Source organism: Arvicanthis niloticus, chromosome X (genome assembly GCF_011762505.2).
Source record: "Arvicanthis niloticus isolate mArvNil1 chromosome X, mArvNil1.pat.X, whole genome shotgun sequence".
Classification (NCBI taxonomy): domain Eukaryota; kingdom Metazoa; phylum Chordata; class Mammalia; order Rodentia; family Muridae; genus Arvicanthis; species Arvicanthis niloticus.
In genome coordinates this window covers 89,659,387-89,677,895 of record NC_047679.1, presented here as the reverse complement: position 1 = coordinate 89,677,895, position 18,509 = coordinate 89,659,387, and the positions used below count along the sequence as shown (strand labels likewise).

The 18,509-nt window shown below is 39.9% G+C and overlaps 1 protein-coding gene across 9 annotated transcripts in view; it reads right to left on the bottom strand.

The window, feature by feature from the left end:
- Positions 1-18,509, bottom strand: part of Pak3 (p21 (RAC1) activated kinase 3) — a 259,192-nt gene that overhangs the window by 114,195 nt on the left and 126,488 nt on the right. Inside the window, exon 1 of one of the 9 annotated variants that reach the window (XM_034484828.2) lies at positions 613-893. The exons of 3 other annotated variants lie outside the window; for them this stretch is intronic. The gene's annotated coding sequence lies outside the window, so the exon portion shown is untranslated. Of the gene's footprint in view, positions 1-612; positions 894-18,509 lie in introns of those variants that run through there. 5 more of the 9 variants (XM_034484830.2, XM_076918851.1, XM_076918849.1 and 2 more) reach the window with 5 other exon arrangements.

Genomic DNA, 18,509 nt, shown 5'->3' with positions numbered 1-18,509 from the left:
GGGGCAGGCTTTTCTAAGGACTATATTGAATCCATTCAGTCCTCACAGAAGAAAAAGGAGAGGGAAAAAAGGTCCTCCTGTCATTACCATCCCCCCAAGTGAAAGGGGGAGGGGGATAATTTTTTAAAAAGAAAGAAAAGCTCTCTTTTAAAGAAATTTGGTACTTTTCTGGTTCAGTCGGTTGTTCTTAAGCAGACTTGGCCAGACTGCGGCCACACCCCCTCCCCTTCTCTGGAGGGCTGCTGTCAACAGTGTGGCTGGGGCGGGGTGGGGGGGTGCATGGGAAGATGGTAGGAGACTTACAGTCTGACATAGCTTTCAGGGCGGATTTTGCCCCAGGCGGCCTAAACCCCAGTAAGCTAACCCTGGGCTTGGCCAAGGGAAGAAGCCCAGGTCCTTCAGGACCAGCCCGGACACACCCACTCATCTGCCTGAGCAAACCCCATCAAGCACTGTGCGCTGGGTCCCAGGGCTTGGGCAATGGAGCCACGTAGGAGAGTCAAAAGCTGGGGCACAGCAAGAGCAGGAAGGGGGACACAAGAAAGAATATCTGCCCGGCAGCCTCCCCTCCCCCGAGCTAGCCAGGTACAGTATAGACGTCGCGGGATTTACCTGCCAAGGGTCCAGCCACCCTGCCAAGACCTTTCCAGTACGTCGGGAGCACGCTGGCAGTTGGGCTGGGGAGCTGCAGCCCAGCGGCCGCAGCCGCAGCCCCGGGCCCAACCCGCTCCCCCCACGGCTCTTCTTTCGCCCAATGCACTTACTCCCAGAGGGGAAAAGCTGCAGTCCCCAGTGTAAGACCCCAGACAGTTTGTGGCCACAGCTGCCTGCCTGCTGTAGAGCCCCTCTGCTCAGCAACCGCTCCCTAGCTCTCCTATGCTATGACGTCACCTGGGCTCTGCACCGTACCTAGGCCAATCAGATGGTGAGCATAAAAGTAAAATCGCCCTGAGTGGGCTACTGGGGACCAATCTTTTGTTTCCAGGCAGGAAGCGCCCTAGGAGGGGGGAGAAAGTGAAAGGGGGGAGAGAGGAGAGGGAAGGGAGATGGAAACTTCTACACTGTCGGGATTGTCTAAAGAGGAAGGTGGAGCCATTGAGAAAGACACCAGACGGGAGTGGAGAGGGAATATTTCATGCATCTTTCTGGCTTGCCACCCTTACAGACACTAGGCTTTGAGATGCATTTTCAGGCTAGGGAATCCATCTACTGGAGAAGGCTTTCTTGAGGTAATTTGGATTTGGGACACCACCTGTCAGCCTAGTAGGTTACATAGACAAGTAAGGGATTGGGGGGATGTCACGGTGGAATTAAGAAAGGTAACAATTTAAACAGGAAAAATAGTCTTCTGCACATGAAACATACGTTTTAAAACAGGTGGCATTATGCAAAAGGAATACTTATTCTTCCAGTTGAGTGCATTGATTTCACACAAATCCCCTTGCCGTCTTTTCCCTAGAACCTTTACTGATTTCTCTTGTCTTTACGAAAAGCTTTAAATTTTTACAGGTGTCCTAAGGCATTTAAAATCTACCTCTGAAAATCATCACTTCTTGCACCCAAATCCATACTCCCTAGAATTTTGGCAGATCATACAAAGTATGTCAAATCTCTGCAATGAGACAATAGGCTGTACAATAGTATGTATGTTCTAACTATAATGATATAAAATTTACCTCCCAACACAGAAGGGAGGGAATAGAAAATTGTAATGCTTAGGTTAAAGTTCTATTATAGGCTATTTTGTTCTCTACTTTTAAACTTTTTAAAAATAAAGATAAATGTATCATTGCAAAAGTGAATGGCCAAAATGAATGACTCTTTCTGATGCCTCTTTGATTTAATTTTCTCAACACTGCATAAGAACCAACATTCATTTCTTCACAATTACCACAGAATGCATTTTAACACCCAAAATGAATTTCACCTTTTTTCAGATCCCCCGAGGAAGAGCCACACGAATGATCTCTGGATTGACAAGAGATAATCATTCAGATAGCTGGGAAAGTGGGGGTGGAGTGAGAATTAATTTATTTTGAATAACATCAGGAACTGAAAGAGAACAATGATCAACCTCCGACAAAATAGGGGAAAGGACAACAGAGACTCAATAAGCGACATTATCCAAACCGTTCTTATGGATGACTTTACAACATTTTTCTTCAATAAAAATACATATTTATGCATACATAAGTATTGGATGAAGATTATTTAAAGTAGTAGAACTGGGATTTATATTTAAATCTAAGTACAAAGTTCATGGATTTTTTAATATGCTGAAGTGTATGACTAATGAAAATTAAGCATAGTATTAGTGGCTATAAAAATATGCACTGGTTTTATAAGGAAAATGTATCCAAGGTAAGCCTTGTTTTAAAATACGATATTTTTGAGTAGCTTTTAAAACACATCCTGGTGTTTCCCTTCCAATGCAACACAGACTCTCCCATTCTTGATTAATAGGTTGAAATCAGAATGATTCTGCTTACAATGACTTTACAGATATCTTTTTAATTAACTTTAGGGTTAAAAAAGTAACTACATCGCATTGATTTTTTTTTTAACACATAATGGCGGAAGTAATCTAAAAAATACTGATCTAAATGTCATTTACTTAATGGTAACGTATCTTATTTGTAAATTGCATTTATGTTGGGTTCTTTCAAACTAAAATATTTTTAAAAAATAAAGAAGCGTAACAGGATTTTCCTGGTAATGATTCAACTACAGTTTCTGGGGTATTGATTTAAATTGTAATTAAAAGGTATTTGATTTCACTCTAATCCTCACATATACCTCAGCTATAACTTGGAGCTATTTATGCAGTCACTTCACATGGTTATTTAAACATTTCATGTGTGTATTTCTTCTCTCTCCAGTGATTACAGCCACTAAGTGTGGGGAGGGCCAAAATCCTATTAGGTACTTAACAAATGGAAGCATAGTAATGTCATTCAAACAAGGCTGTAAGCCCAGAAGGAAAGACTTAGATCCTCATGTAAAAAGGTGATAACCTATGTTATTCTTCATATCAAAAGATGAACTTTTACTAGTGTAGTTCAATCTCCAAAAATATAGAGCAAGAGAAAGGGCTCTGAACCAAACAAGCTTAATGTTTCATATCTGTGTAATTTTTTCCCTAACTCTCACTATCTTCTCCCATGCATAGAAGCTCCCTGGTTTAAGGATATGACCTTAATAACCACTTGGAATGTGTATTGTATTTCTCAGATTACAAACCTTCTTTATATAAATTCTCACAATACCCACACCAATTTACCTCAGCAAGCAGTGTGATCTGAATTTCATAGTATGGACAGTGGAATCCCAGGACTTTGAAATCACCAGCACATTGCATCATAGAAATACATGGTCATATAAACCAGGCTTTCTTCTCTATCTTCTAGGACCTTTCAGTCATACTACGAGGCAATTTAAGAGTATGTTTGAAAGATGAGAACATATGAGTGTTTCTTTTATATACAATTGGAGATTTTGATGGTACAACTAATTTTTTTTGACACTGTGGTACCAAAAGTGATGTGCCATCAGCAATGAATAATTTTGCTCAGATTTTCCATTTTAAGTTTGTGTTTCTGTGTTGGTTCCTAGCAATCAAACCACACCTATGATTTACAAGTCTCTGATTTACAAGAGAAGAGAGATAGTCAAAGTTGGGCTTGTATAAGTAAAACAAAGTTAGTGTCTTCATTTCAGTCAAATCCTAAATAAAGGAAACACTGCATACTCTCATAATACCATACAATTGATGGGACTGACAAGTGAGTAAGACTTATCAAATTAAAAAAAAAATGTATATGTTGCTTTATCTAACAATTCTAAGTCAAGGAAAATGTTTCTGGATATCTTCAAGACAGCACACCGAGATATATGTTCAAAAATATTCACTGTTTAATCTAATGTAAGAGTGTAAATATCATATAAAAGATATAAATATCCCTCAGTTAAAAACAATGATGTGGATTCCCATATGCTAGAGCACACCTTGACACATTTTTAGGTAAAAAAAAAAATCTTATGTGTGTGTGTGTGTGTGTGTGTGTTTACACTGAAATTACATACAGCTAACTCAGCAAACTGCTGAAAGAGTGATCATGGAAATAAATGATGCAAATTATGACCTCCAAGTATGTGTGTTTTCTTTATATAGACATTCTCAAACTTACAATGCTGCCTCCAGGTTTTGTTTTGTTTTACTTTACTTTACCATGGTACAAAAGTGACATGCATTCAATAGAAGCTTTACTTCGGATTTATGTACTAAGATACTCTCTTGGAATGGTAGGCAGCAGCAGCTGGCCAGAGCCCCCAGTTAGCCACACAGTCCCAAGGAGAAGTAATCTATTTTTAGTGGACTGAGTTAAGTTAAAATGGTTAAGGGTAGTCGATGCATTTGCAAGTTACAATTGTTTTCTTGATATGACTGTATAAAAAAAAAAAAGAAAACAAGCATCTGTACAGTTTGAATGCACTTTATTTTCATGTTTGTTTAAGACAGGCTCTAAAAAGCTAAGAGCACTCCAAACTCACCATGTTGCTGAAGATGCTTCTGATGCTCTGCCTCTACTTTCCCAGTACTGGGATGACAAGTCCGTGTTAGCACGAGTAGCTTTGTTGGAATGAATGTGAATAATAACTACATACTGTGTTTTGCTTGTAAAATCAGAATTAGGATCAAAAGTATAATTCAGGAGAGTGCTTAAAGCAAAAACAATCAGTACCTTAACTATCCTGAAACCTATTTGAATGCCAGGCCAGTGGTTCAAATAGGGCAATCAAAGATACAGTGACCTTAGACATTCCTGACCATAAACTGGATGCCAGAAAACAATAATATGTAATCTACAGGGCAGAAATGGCTAGCATGTTTTAGTTTTCTTTACACTCCTACTTTAAATCCCATAGCCAGAAACTGTCCTTAGTAGCTGATGCTGAGAATTTGTAGCTCCCAGTCTTCACATTATTTTCTGGAACAGGTGTACTTGAAATTATTATTATTATTATTATTATTATTATTATTATTATTATTATTATTTTAGCTGTATGGGTGTTTTGCCCGAGTGTCCTTTTGTGTACCACTTGCATGCCTAGTGCCTATGTTGGCCAGAAGAAGGCTTCATGTCCCCTAGAACTGGAGTTGCAGACAGTAGTAAGCTGCCACTTGGGTGCTGGGAATCAAACTCAGGTCTTCTGAAAGGCCCTAGGTGTTCTTAGTCTTCAGCCCCCAGGTGCACTTCGATAAACTACACTCCTACCCAAATTTGCTCAGCAACTGGTGTCCAGGCTTGAAGTAGGAGAAAAGTGCTTAGTCCATCTCCACTCAGTGTCTAGACACCAGCATGTATTGTACTCACTATAACTGATCCTCTTTCTGCTTGTCCCCCTGAGCACTATATTAGCATATGAAGCTCTCCTGAAGTTGCATATGAAATAAACACAGGGAGTTCAGATATGCCACAAAAGTATCTCCGAAAAACTAGAGACCGACTCATCATCTTCTTGAAACCAGAATTGTGACACAGGACCCTGAAACTGGACAAACTCTGGAACAAGAGTCCAATTTCCCCAGGGATTAGTTGTCTCCTCTGTAAAACCCACGTTACCTATCCCTTAATTGTTGTGTGGATGTAAATGGCTAATAACACAAAAGCAAACCTGACAGACTGAAGAATCACACACCTCCTTAAGCAATTTGATGAGGCCACACGTACACTTGATTCCTAAATGTGCATCTGGGAACAGAGGGTCTGTTCTAACCTTTGTTCATAATTAGGCCACACTAGAGGCCTGCCTTGCAGAACCTGAGAGGATTCAGAAATTCACTGTCTCTGCTCTCCTTCATTTCGTGAGGGAGTCGGTGAAGGAAAAGTAGAAGACAATTAAATCCAGTTGGCTTGGAGTGAATAAGCGAAGTAGGAAGTTTCTCTCTTCTAACTTGCTGTTAATTACCTCTGCCTCCACTATGGTCATACATATCAAAACCACATTATTTAATTGAGCCAAGGCTCTTTGACGTTTCTCCCAAGAGAATTACGCATTTCTTTTCAGGGCACTCACAATCACTGCGCTTGGATAATCCAAGTCAAACTACAGAGTGTATTGAATTCAGAAAACTTGGATTTTGTTGTTGTTTGTCAAGGATTTGTGGTATGTGTGTGGGCTTGTTTGCAATGCTCCCTTGGGAGAGAGCAGGGAGAGAAGGGGGAGAGGAGAGAAGAAGGAAGTGGGAGGGAGGGGAGAGACAGAAAAGAAGGAGAAGGAGAAGGGAAGGGAGAGAGATCAACTAGGGGACAAAGAATCAATGAAAAAAATAGAAAACAAAACCAAAATTTTTTCGGACCAGCTGGACTATGATGTCATATTTTCTCAGCTCACCTGTGATTGGCTGCTCAGTTCAGCATCTGCTGAGAGCTAAAGGCTGATTATTTGCCAGAGATACAGACCTTTCAGGGAAGCTTTGAATCATTGCTGGTTGTCGTGACAACCTGGGCAGTGTCTGCTCCTGATAAACACATAATAAGGTTATCAGGAACAGAAGTGCCCCTATCCCCACACCCAATTATCTGAAATGATGAGCAGTGGAACATTTCTCCCCAGAGGTGAAGGAGAAAATTCATCAATAGGCAAATTGTTGACCACCCTTTCAGAAAACATATGCCACCAAAAGCCTGAAAGTAGTGCACTTTTTCAGCATTTCCTTAGCTACTACTACCAGGTCCCTCCTGAATCCACATGTTTGTTGTAAATCAGAGTCCTGAGAAATGAGTGAAGAGGTGAACACCGCTAAAACTTTCCACTAAACCCAAAAAATGGGAGAGGTGAGCAGAATATCAAGTTTATTAGTGATAGGCACATTGTGTTCAAAGGTGCATGACCCTCATGGACATGGTTCAGGGTCCAAGATGGAAGAACACAGCCAAAACTGGTCACCAAAGCCAGATGCAAAGGTTTCTCAGGGTTGTTGATGGTGTGTATATGTTCTTTTTTTGCCTGCTACTTTCCTTTTCCTGAACACTAGCCCCTTCCCTATGTGATATTTGGGCTTCAGATAATTTAGAAAGTGAAGATCAGTTGCATTTTTTATGATACATCTGTCATTCCTTTGAGACATTTACTGAATATCTAGCAAGTGAAAGGCATATAGGTAGGTACTACAAAAGTTATACAAATGAGCTAAACGTTGGCCATCTTATTATGGGATCTAGAATCTAGTTTGAGAGAGTAGATATATACTCAAGTAGGTAGTTACAAACAATACATACACAGTATATGCACGCAAACCCTTATTCCTTAATTTCAGTGAGCAGACTGCTGTACTCCAGCTCCAATTCATCTTTCTTTATGCCCAAGTGTTGGCCTGAGCAAGGTATTCTGTTTCTCTTATATGTCTTGGCTTTCATACTCCATGCCTTTCCTTCAATTCTTCCCTTCTATTCTTATCTGGCAATCTGTTGTATAGAGTGTGATCTATATTTAACTGGTGTATTGATGAACAAGTAGTTCCCATACCTATAAGCCTTTAGAGATCTGTACCTGCTAGTCACTGTACACTGGCAATACTAATGTATGCAAAAGATAATCCAGGGCCCAATATAAAAAAAAAAACCCACTGGTTTAACCACTTTCAGACTTGTGGAAGAACAGAAAGCCAGACTACATTGGGAAAGTGCTTTTCTTTATTTAGACAGAGTCTCATGTGGTCCAGGCTGGCCTCAAGCTCTGTATGCATTTGAGAATATCCTTGGATTTTTTTTTATTCTCTTGACTTGTGATTTTTGATTCTCTTCGTGGGTGGTAGGATTCCTGTTGTATGCAGTGCTGGGATCAGAACCCAGAGTATTGTGTCTAACAGGTAGGCACACTAGCAATTGAGCTACATCCTGAACTCTGAGGGGTACTATCAAAACTATCTTCCTAGTAAACATTTTTATGACTTAATTAAATATTTGAAATAGTATAGGGATCACGGGAAGTTTCAAAAATGCACCAGAGCCACTGTGTATCCTTGACTAAATTTCTCTGATATTTTGATTTACAGAACATTTAAAATGTAGAAATTGATGTTGCTCTAACACTAACAACTCAAACACCAATCTTATTTAGAATTCATCATTGTTGACATGTTCTCCTATGTGAAATATTTTATTAGCTCATCTAGAAATCAATAAATCTATTCATGGGTTATAGGAATGTCAATGTGTCTTTCAGACCCACCTAATTCGAAAAGGGCAAAAACCTGAAAGAGTCTAAATCTGCCTGGGGTTGAAAGGATAAAAATTAGCATGGGTTAAGAATAGTTTTGCCATTATTCTGAGTGGGAATAATGATCCATAAAGCCAGATGTAACTTTAAGAAAAACACTGTTTTCCCCAAGGCTACATAGCACTTGTGAAATGGCACAGGGTTCCCCCTCCTCCCTTAGGTGATACTACCTTCCTACCAATGATCCAATACTCACTTTGCTATTGATATTTATGACCAAGGATGCTCTGTAGCTAAGTCACACAAGAAATCTGATTTTGTCAGACTATAGTCTTGTTTCTGATAATCTTGGACTAATAAAGCTTCAACAAAGCAAATGAAATGACATCTAATCTATAGTTACCAGACTTATCAGAAGTTGGCCAGTCTCCTTGACTCTACCTAGAAGCACACAGTGTGACTAAAATCGTGTAATTTATGTAGCAGATGCCTGAGAAATTCTCAACACATTGACATGGGATTCTCTTAGTCCTGGATATGGGGACAAGAGTCTGGAGAGCACTGTTGAACAAAATTTCAGCACATAGACTCTTGTAATTAAATTGCTACATTCAAATTCCTGTTTTACTGCATTATAATTCAAGACCCTGAACAACATATTTGGCCCCTTTGAACTTTTCCTCATCTGTGAAATATAATCCTCCTTCTTATAGTAATTGGAAAGATTAACTTAGATGCTTCTCATAAAGAAGAAAGGTGTTACAGTTCTGGTTCTCAACTTTGTAGTGCAAGAGAAATTACCTTTATAAAATGCTGTTGCCTAGGCCCTATTGCTAAACATTGTGATTTAGTTTGATGGAATATATCTGAGCATACAGGCTTTTAAAAATCCCCTCAGGTTCTAATCTTCTCAGATTCTAATGTGCAGCAAAATTTGGGAACCATTACATTGGGGATTTCATTGCTTAAGGATGATTGATCTTTCCTCTAAAAGGTTCATGGGTAATCTCTCTCTATCTCTCTTTCAGTGTGTCTGACTTTTACAAGGCCATGAAGTAGAATGGGGGAATTTTCTCATGAGGCAGGCATTTAAATTCCTTTCTCTTTGAGGTTTCACCAGCTTTTTCCTTACTGAGTCTACCAGATAGCTTGCTGGATTAATAGTATACTTTAAAACTAATAGTATATTTTTCTTTCATTTCCTTAGTAATGTGATGGCAACATTGAATAAAATCAGAGTTGTATTCATCTTTCTTTTCCCTCTTCCCACACATAACTCAGTGTCACTTCAAATTAAGCGGTCTCAAATGTGAATTTTAAAACAAAGTTAATAATACAAAGGCAGCATTGGCTGACCCTCACAGATGTGATTAATGGATGGTGATGTCAATGTGCTGGTGTTCTGTATAATTAAGCACCTGTTGTACTTCACGATCAACCCTCATTTTGCTACAAAGCAGGAACTTACAGCCAATTTCTTTCTCCAGTGTTCATTTGCTAAGATGGCTCCTGGAGGAGGAGGGACATTCAAACACTTTGCGTTCCCCACCTCTTTTAACCATCCAAGAGCACACACTGTCTAATTAGTAAATAATAAATAGTAAGGCACTGGTGACTTTTAAAGATAATGTTGAAATTTCAAATACATTTGTAGTGATTTTTCAAAGTAGTTCACCGCTACATTCCTTGTCCGTTTCTGCTGCCAATATGAGAAATCTACCGGATTCTGACTTGCTAGGATAAAGTTTACTGCCAAAAAAGGAAATAGGGCATGTTGCTAGGCAAATTAATATTATATACATAGGAAATCGTCAGCCTGCTAGGGGAGTATGCTAACATACGCTTTTTAAGCGCCTCTCTAAGTGCACTTTGCATTCAAATGACCAATATGCTAATTACAGCCCTTATCTGTTTGTTCTGGGCCTTAAGAGTCTCAGCAGCTCAGTGCACAGACTGCAGCCAGCAGTTTGACTGCAGGTTTTTAGAAATAATAACATGGCATTTCTTTCAGCATATTTTCAAATTCAAGCTTCTTACAAATCAAGATTGGCCTTTCCCCTTTTCAGGGAATTAGTGAGGCTTAACGGTGTTCACTATGGTGCAGCGCCCCTCCACACCCCTTTGAACAAAGGCTCTTCCTCTGACTGGAGCACAGCCCGTTGGGGCAGATTTCCATGGCAATTTGCGGGTCTCTTTTGAAAGACATGGGGCGTCTTTGTAAATGGGATTGGTGGATGGCAGGGGGTAGAAAGGGTATACTTTCTCACTAATCTTAGGATTGTCTTTGACCCTTTTTAATTTTCACCACCCTTGTAAGGCTAGAAAGCAGCTTTGTCCAATTGAAAGTACATGCTGCCTAATTCAGTTCTTAGGAGAAAGGCAGAGAAACAGAGCACCATTCTCCCGGTCGCACCCAAAATGATGCAGCCCTTACCAGAAATATATTAAGAGGAGGGGCACCAAGGGTTTGTCACTCATTCAATTCCTTGCTGTATTTAAATTTACCGCAAGGGGTGGGGCACTTCTGAAAGTATACCATTTTATATTCCATATAGCTTTCACATTTCATCCTTTCTGAGCAAGGCTGAGACTAAAGAACATGCTAAAGTGAGTTAGGCCTTAGCTCTCCACAAAGAACTACAGACAACTGAGGAATGCTGGGGGCAGGAGAGGTGGCCCTCCTTAGGGAAGCGCACACCAATCAGTTTGTCCAGTGCCAAATGGTCAGTCCTGAAAACATACATGTAAGGAATGTTACATGGACTCAACAGGCTATATTTGGGAATATACATGTATAGACAAATACATATATACATGCAATAACAACTGATGAAAAAGAGAGGCCATGCATTTGAAGGAAAGCTGGGAGGGGTGTGTGGGAGGATCTGTAAGGAGGAAAGAGAAGGGAGCATTGTAACCGAATGACAAACTCTGAATATAAAAATGTTCATCCTTTCCCTTCTTAGATTTTTTTAATAAAATGTAAACTATCTAGACACATTTCAAAAACTACATCAGTATATTCCATATTTTAGAAATCTGTCTCCTTTCTCCTTCTCTCCCCACTTCTTTGCTGCCTCCCCAAACTAACATCATCCAACTTTCTACTGTTTATGAAACTGACCCAATAGTCTTAATACCTAAAGAGAGAGAGAGAGAGAGAGAGAGGTGGAGAGAGAGAGAGAGAGAGAGAGAGAGAGAGAGAGAGAGAGAGAGAGACTACTCAGTAGTAACGATGTGTCCTTTTCTTCCAGTGTTCTCTTCTTCCTTTCAGGGACATCTTTTAGATACCAAAAGCTCCTTTCCTGGGTTTGGGAAGGAGGCAACATGGTTGACATTTTCCCAGGACTGTCTTAGAGCTCTCGTCTCGTTTCTTGTTTCCCTCTGGTATCTGGTTGTTTGCAGAGGATCTTCCTGGAATGGGTAGTGCTACTTAGGTCCAAGAATGAACTGTGCATATTAAAACTGGAGCTGTGCCTGCAGGCGTTTGGGGAGAGCATGGAAAGATTGTTTAGACAATAAAGTGGCAAATGATGCAGGTGAAGATCGGTGTGGTGGCGCAGGCTCACACACCTAGTTAGGCAGAACAGAAAAACAGAAGAAAAAACTACAAAACACAGAAAGGCAGACTCCTTCACTCCAGAGTCAGCATAAAGCCCCTCAACAGAGGAGAATCCAGAATTCCCACCCAATTAGCATTTACAGTTACTATAAGATCACCAATAGATCTCTCTCTCTCTCTCTCTCTCTCTCTCTCTCTCTCTCTCTCTCTCTCTCTCAAGAGAAGTCGTATTTCATCCTCTTTACAATAGCTACATAGAGGATTTGGGTGTTTTTTCAAGTCATTACTTACTAAAAATGATTACTAAAGAATGTAAATGAGATCAGAGGTCGTGTCTGGGCTGTACCAGACAAAATTATGATTACCCAGCCTTGGGTATGGCCTATTTTGCCTATCCACATATCTTAAACTTCATTCTTTATTCTTAAGATCTATGTTTTTAAAAATGGCTTCTAATAAACTCCCATTTTGATTCACATTGCCTTAAATTCTTTTCTTTGATGAAGCCACGGATCTAGTTTTGCCTGAGTCAAGTTTCCTAAATGACTAAGGGGACTTCTCAGGCTGCTGGAGGCAACAGTGTGCCTCTGTGCCTTTATTCCTACTGTCACTGACATCAGCACTCAGAAGGTGGAGGCTGAATGGTGGGAGGTTTCAGGCCAGCCTGGGCTACTTAGTGAACTCCAGATTCAAAAAGCAAAACACCAACCAAACAAAAGAGTTCTGTCCTCTATAAAACATTGGTTCCCAGGCTCCCCACAGCCAGGTTACTCTGTCTCTTACAACACATTTCAAAGTCAGACTTCTGTATTTCTACAAGTGTAAGGAGGATTTTTCTTAAACTCCAACAGGCAAAAAAACAAAGCTAAGGCTTTTAATTAAACACAAGTGTTAAGGTACCTCACAGAGCTAACGACCCTCAGTTTTTGGTTAATTGCAATTTTACCGTATTAGTAGTCTAGGCCAGTCTTTGTTTCAGAGCATCTGTCTTTGCTGCCTTGAATTTTGATACCTTCCCATTTAGAAGGCTGGAGAAGACAGTGGGGGACAGGGAATAATCTAGTAGCAATTTTAGCTCAATCCTTTGATATCAGATTAAAACAGACTGACTGAAATGAAAAACTGTTTTCTAGCCTGGAGACTTTGATAAGGTATGATATAGTGCTTTACTTTTTAAAATAATGAAAGTTTCTTGATTACTATTAGTGCATATTAATTGTGTAAATAGTTTTGTTACATTTTTACGTGTGTGTGTGTCTTTTATATTTACCACTAATTATGAACAAGTTATTTTTCCCTTCCCTCTGGTCCCTTTCTATTTTTTTGAAGTCCGGCTGTTTTTAAAATAGCATCCAAGAATAATTCAGCACTTAAAGATAGAACTTTTGGGTGACCTGTTCATACTGAAAATCAAATATATTTTCTTCTATGGAAAGAAATATTTTCTCTCCCTGGCCCTTTTTGGGTGGATGCTGTTTCTAGATTGGCCAATCCAGAGAAATGAACTTGGTCAACTACTTTATAGGTCATTTGTGAAATTCACAAAAAATGGGAAGCATTTATTTTTCAAACAATTTATTGTACCAAAAGACATCAAGAAGGCACAAAACAAAATATAAAACAACACACACACACACACACACACACACACACACACACACACACACTCACTTCCCAAAGAGGAAGTCAACCTGAAGGAGAAACTGTCTTATGTATTGCTTGAGCTGGAGTACACTATGAAAATCAATAAGGAAAGAAAATGCAGAGGCTATATAGTGCATATTTGAAGCTGCTTCAAAACTGAGGAGGAGGAGGTGCTGAGCATTTATAGCCTGTGTTTAGTCATTTCATTTAACAGTTCATGACTTCCTTTTAAGAGTACAGAGGTAAAAGAATTCATTAGATCCAGAGAGTCAATGATATTTTAATTACACTAGGTCATATGGGATAGAGTGACATGCCACTAAGCTGGATTTTCTACAAATCTCTCAAATAGGTAGACAGTGATAGAACCAGACAGCTCCCATCCTCCTATGGCTTCCATGTGCTCATATAAACATGAACCATGCACAGACCCATACACATGTTCATATGCCCCACATGGAGATGGTGGTCATGTACATAGGCACACATATTTTTAAATTAAGAAAGAAAAATTCTAAAAATCAATTTCGTGCTATCGGTTATTCTTATTGTTTTCTTTTATTTTTTGCTTCCCTCTTTATTACTTGCTTTTTGTGCTTCATGCTCAGTTTGTTCTTTTTCTGTATCACTAGGTTGTTGTGTTAGGTCGTTTGTTAGAGATCTTTTTATAATGATGTATGCATTTATTGCTATAAGCTTCCCTCTCTGAATTTCTTCTCTATGTGATGTATGTTTGTAATAAGTTTTGGGCATGTTGGGTATTTATTTTCATTTGATGAAGCTTATTTTTGTAATGGAAGTTCCCACTCCAGGACCTAATCAATCAGCACCTCTGGTTAAAGAAAAATGGAGGCTACTGCTGAGAGTAGCAGCTCCAGTAAAATGCCCTGATGGTTCCAATTCAGTACAGTGGGGAAGTCCATTTCAATGTTTGTCACAGCTTGTCAGCACAGCACTGAAATTACACCTGGAAAATATGTACAATAATGTTCTGCCTTACCACTTTCAATCACCACAGCTGTGTCCCTCTGGCATTGTCCTTCTCATAGAGACTTTTGCCACCCACATATCATCTCACAGAAACAGATTTGTGGTGGTGGAGGGTGGTGGTAGTGTGTATGTGGAGTGAGTGGTTTTCCAAACAAACTAGGGTAGGAAATCCCTATAATGTCCGAGTTTCAATTGTCATTGAACAGGAAACTTCCTATACATAATGCTTATGCTCCAGTACAAATATACATTCTATTGTCAATAGTTCCAAATTCCAGAATGCTCCATAAACCAGTCTTTCATATACTTCCTGCCAAACTTCATGAAAAAAACCTATCACAGATTAACATGAGACCCTAAGCTCATATATTTTGTTTTAGAAATATTAATGTGGATTCTACAAGTTCCCTCTCCACACTCTTGGGCATTTCATCTAAGGTCCCTCCCTTTGAGTCCTGAGAGTCTCTCACCTCCCAGGTCTCTGGTACATTCTGAAGGGTCACCCCAACCTCCTGCCTCCTGAGGTTGCCTATTTCCATTCTCTCTGCTGGCCTTTGGGGCTTCCCTCCTGCCCCCCAGTACCTGATCATGTTCTCCTTTTATCCTTGCTCCCCCCTCCCCTCTCCTACCCAGGTCCCTCCCTCCCTCTTCCCTCTTTTTTCTTCTCCCTCCCAAGTAGGATTGAAGTATCTTCACTTGGACCCTTCAGCTTGTTAACCTTCTTGAGTTCTGTGGATTGTATCCTAGGTATTCTGTACTTTTTTGGCTAATATTCACTTATTAGTGAATACATAGCATGCATGTCCTTTTGAGTCTGTGTTACCTCACTCAGGATGATATTAGTGAGTACAAAGACAGGGCATTAAATCGAGGGATGGGTTTGCCATCCCACAGTCAAAAACTGATCCAGAATTGTTCCTGTCTGAAAGAACTGCAGGAACAAAAATGGAGTAGACACTGAGGGAAAGGAGGTCCAGTGACTGACCCAAATTGGGACCCACCTCAAGGGGAGGCTCCAAGGCCTGACAACTATTATTGATGCTGTGGTGTACTTATGCCCTCCAAGAGGCCCAATAAGCATCTGACTGAGACAGAAGCAGATACTTACATCCAACCAATGGACTGAAGTCACGGACACCTGTTGTTGAATTAGGGAAACGCTGAAAGAAGCAAAGGAGGAGGGTGACCTCATAGGAAGGCCAGCAGTCTTGACAAACCTGACCCCCTGAGATCTATTAGACACTGAGCCACCAACCAGGTAGCAGATAGGATCTGGTCCTAGACCTCAGGCACATATACAGCAGAGGACTGCCTGATCTGGCTTCAGTTAGAGAAGACTCACTTAACCCTTGAGAGACTTGAGGCTCCAGGGAATGGGGAGGCCTGGAAGGGTGTGGGGAGTGAGGGCTTCCTCTTGGAGACAAGAAGAGGGAAGGAGGAATGGGATGAGGAACTGTTGGAAGGAAGAATGGGAGGGGGATAACGACTGGACTGTAAAAATTAAATTAAAGATAATTTTAAAAAAGAAAAAAAATCAATGTGATTGAATACTGAATACTGTTTCTAATCCTGCTGACAGTCTGTGGCATTTTGTAAAATTCTTTTAAAAACCTGAATTATAAAGCTTATTTTGACCCTAAGGCTTTTGAATAAAAGACTGGGAAATTATTTCTATCCAATTTTATAGATTAAAAAATTGACTTTTGGAGATATTCAGAGACATAGCCAAGGTCAGAAAGGTAAAAAGTGGTGCTCTCTGAATGAGACTGGGCACCTTCGAAGGGTATGGCTAGAGACTTTCTGACTCCAAATTCCCTGCAAGGTGTGATGAGTGAGCTTGACTTTCAAATTGACAGAATTTAGTGTGGTCTAGGAGATGCATTTTTGGGCATGTCTGTGAGGGCATTTTCAGAGAGAATGAAACAGGAAAAACCTGCCCTCATAGTAGGTGGTACCTACTAATTGATCGCAACAAATGGATAGAGATCTGAGGAAAAAGCAGTGTGTGCCTATCTGCCTTCACTTCTTCCTAAACAAGTCCCATCTACTGTGTCTGCTGTCCTCCACTTCCATCAGACTCCAGTTCTTTGAGTTTCTAATGTGCAGTCAGTGACTCTCAAGGGAATGCCAAGCTTTCTTTCTCAGATTGTGACTGCTAAGACATTCAGCTTCATGGACTTAGCAGCAAGCAACTCCTGGGCTGTGTATACAGCTGTTGTTGGACCACACAGTTACCCAGCTGGACTATGTAAGTCAATCTAGAGATTCCCTTTTATAACATATGTACGCTCTGTTGGCTCTTTTCCTCTAGAAGACCACAAGTTCTACTAAATAAATTTGGCTAGGTGACTATATAGGAGAAAGATGCATTGATGGACTGTGACATGAGACTATATAATCAGACTATATCTAGATATCTACACTTATGAATTATATACATATTTATTTAGTTGCCTTGCTGATATTTGTCACAATTTCCCTTTAGAAATAAATTATAGGTGGGAGGGATGGTGTTTTACTCCTGCTGTTAGAACACTGGTAAACACCTAAAGGGAAAAATTCAGATACTATTTTTCTAAGAGGTTCCATAGTGTCTGTACTCTACAATATTTTTAGGACATGCGTACCTCAGTCAGAAAAATCAGATGAGCATCACCCAGCTTTGTGTGTAAAAAGTCTACAAGGTCATCTATAATATCCATCCAAATAATATAATCATACGATAGGCTGCCTATTATATTGGACCACTTACAGACTCTAAAGTCTAGTTTGCAAGCACCAGTAACTAAGAAAATCATCTTCTGATGATAACATTTACCCCATGAAGTACTGCTGCAAGGAATATTTTAATAGAGATATCAAAGAGTTGGGAAAATGACTGAAAATGAACAGGCTGAATATGACAGAACCACAGAGGGCTCCAGAGTTTTGTGAGAGTATCATGTCATTAAAAGGATATAGTTTTCCACAAGCAAGCAGGAGTGAGTCAAATCTACCCTCAATTATGGGTGTTATGGGTTAAAATTCTCCCCACCAGGAGCACAGCTTGTAACAACGTAGAGGGACTCTTTTGCAAGTACCCTGAGATCAAAGCCATGACCAAAACAGAAAGCAAAAGAGTAGTATTACTATGAACAAGTGTAGAGTCGGGTGTGGTAATTTCACATGAAACTAGGACTTTGGAAGAGCATGCTTGTCTGTAACATCTATGTCTGTCATCTATAATATGAAGATAAAACTAGAATTCCCAGTAAAAGGAATCATTAGACAACATCGTGGTCCTTTCAGTTCTAAGGTAAAATACTCATTTGAGATCTCTCTCTCTCTCTCTCTCTCTCTCTCTCTCTCTCTCTATATATATATATATATATATATATATATATACACACACACACACACATATACATACATATATATGTGTGCGTGCATGCGTGTGTGTGTGTGTGTTTGTGTGTGTGTATGTATGTATGGGGGTTGTGCACATGACTGCTGTTGTCCATAAAAGCCAGAAGATGATGTCCAACTTCTTAGACTTAGACTTACAAGAAGTTGTAAGCCATCTTTTGCAGGTGTTAGGAACCTCTGCAAGAACAGTATGTGCTTTTAATTCTTGAGTCATCTCTCCAGCTCTTTAGGACTCGTTTGAAACAGTTGCTTGTGAGTTCTAGTGACAGTCTTAAGTATGCAAAGACCTTAACATTAGATTCAAATACTAATACTCTTGGAGTTTTTTTTAAAGTCTTTCCTTCTTATTCCTTCTCTCAATTCAAAGGAATTAGAAATATTTCCCGTTGCAAAGCCGTGTCTGTAGTAAGGGTGACTCAGCTTCAGATAGACTAGTTGCATCCATTTGAAGCCTGTCCTAGTTTAGACACACAATCTCAAGCTTTGGAAGTCAGAAACAGTATTAGTACACACATGGTTCAGAATCAATCTGCTTTGCCCATATACATGCACAAAATCAGCTGTGTGAAAGTACGGGTTCTCACAATAGCCCTGGGTTAGTGCAACCAACCTGGAATCTCAGCAGAGGGTCTGTTTCTTTGTTTGGGAGTGTGTCTAATGTGACATCATATTGTAATGGCTTCCA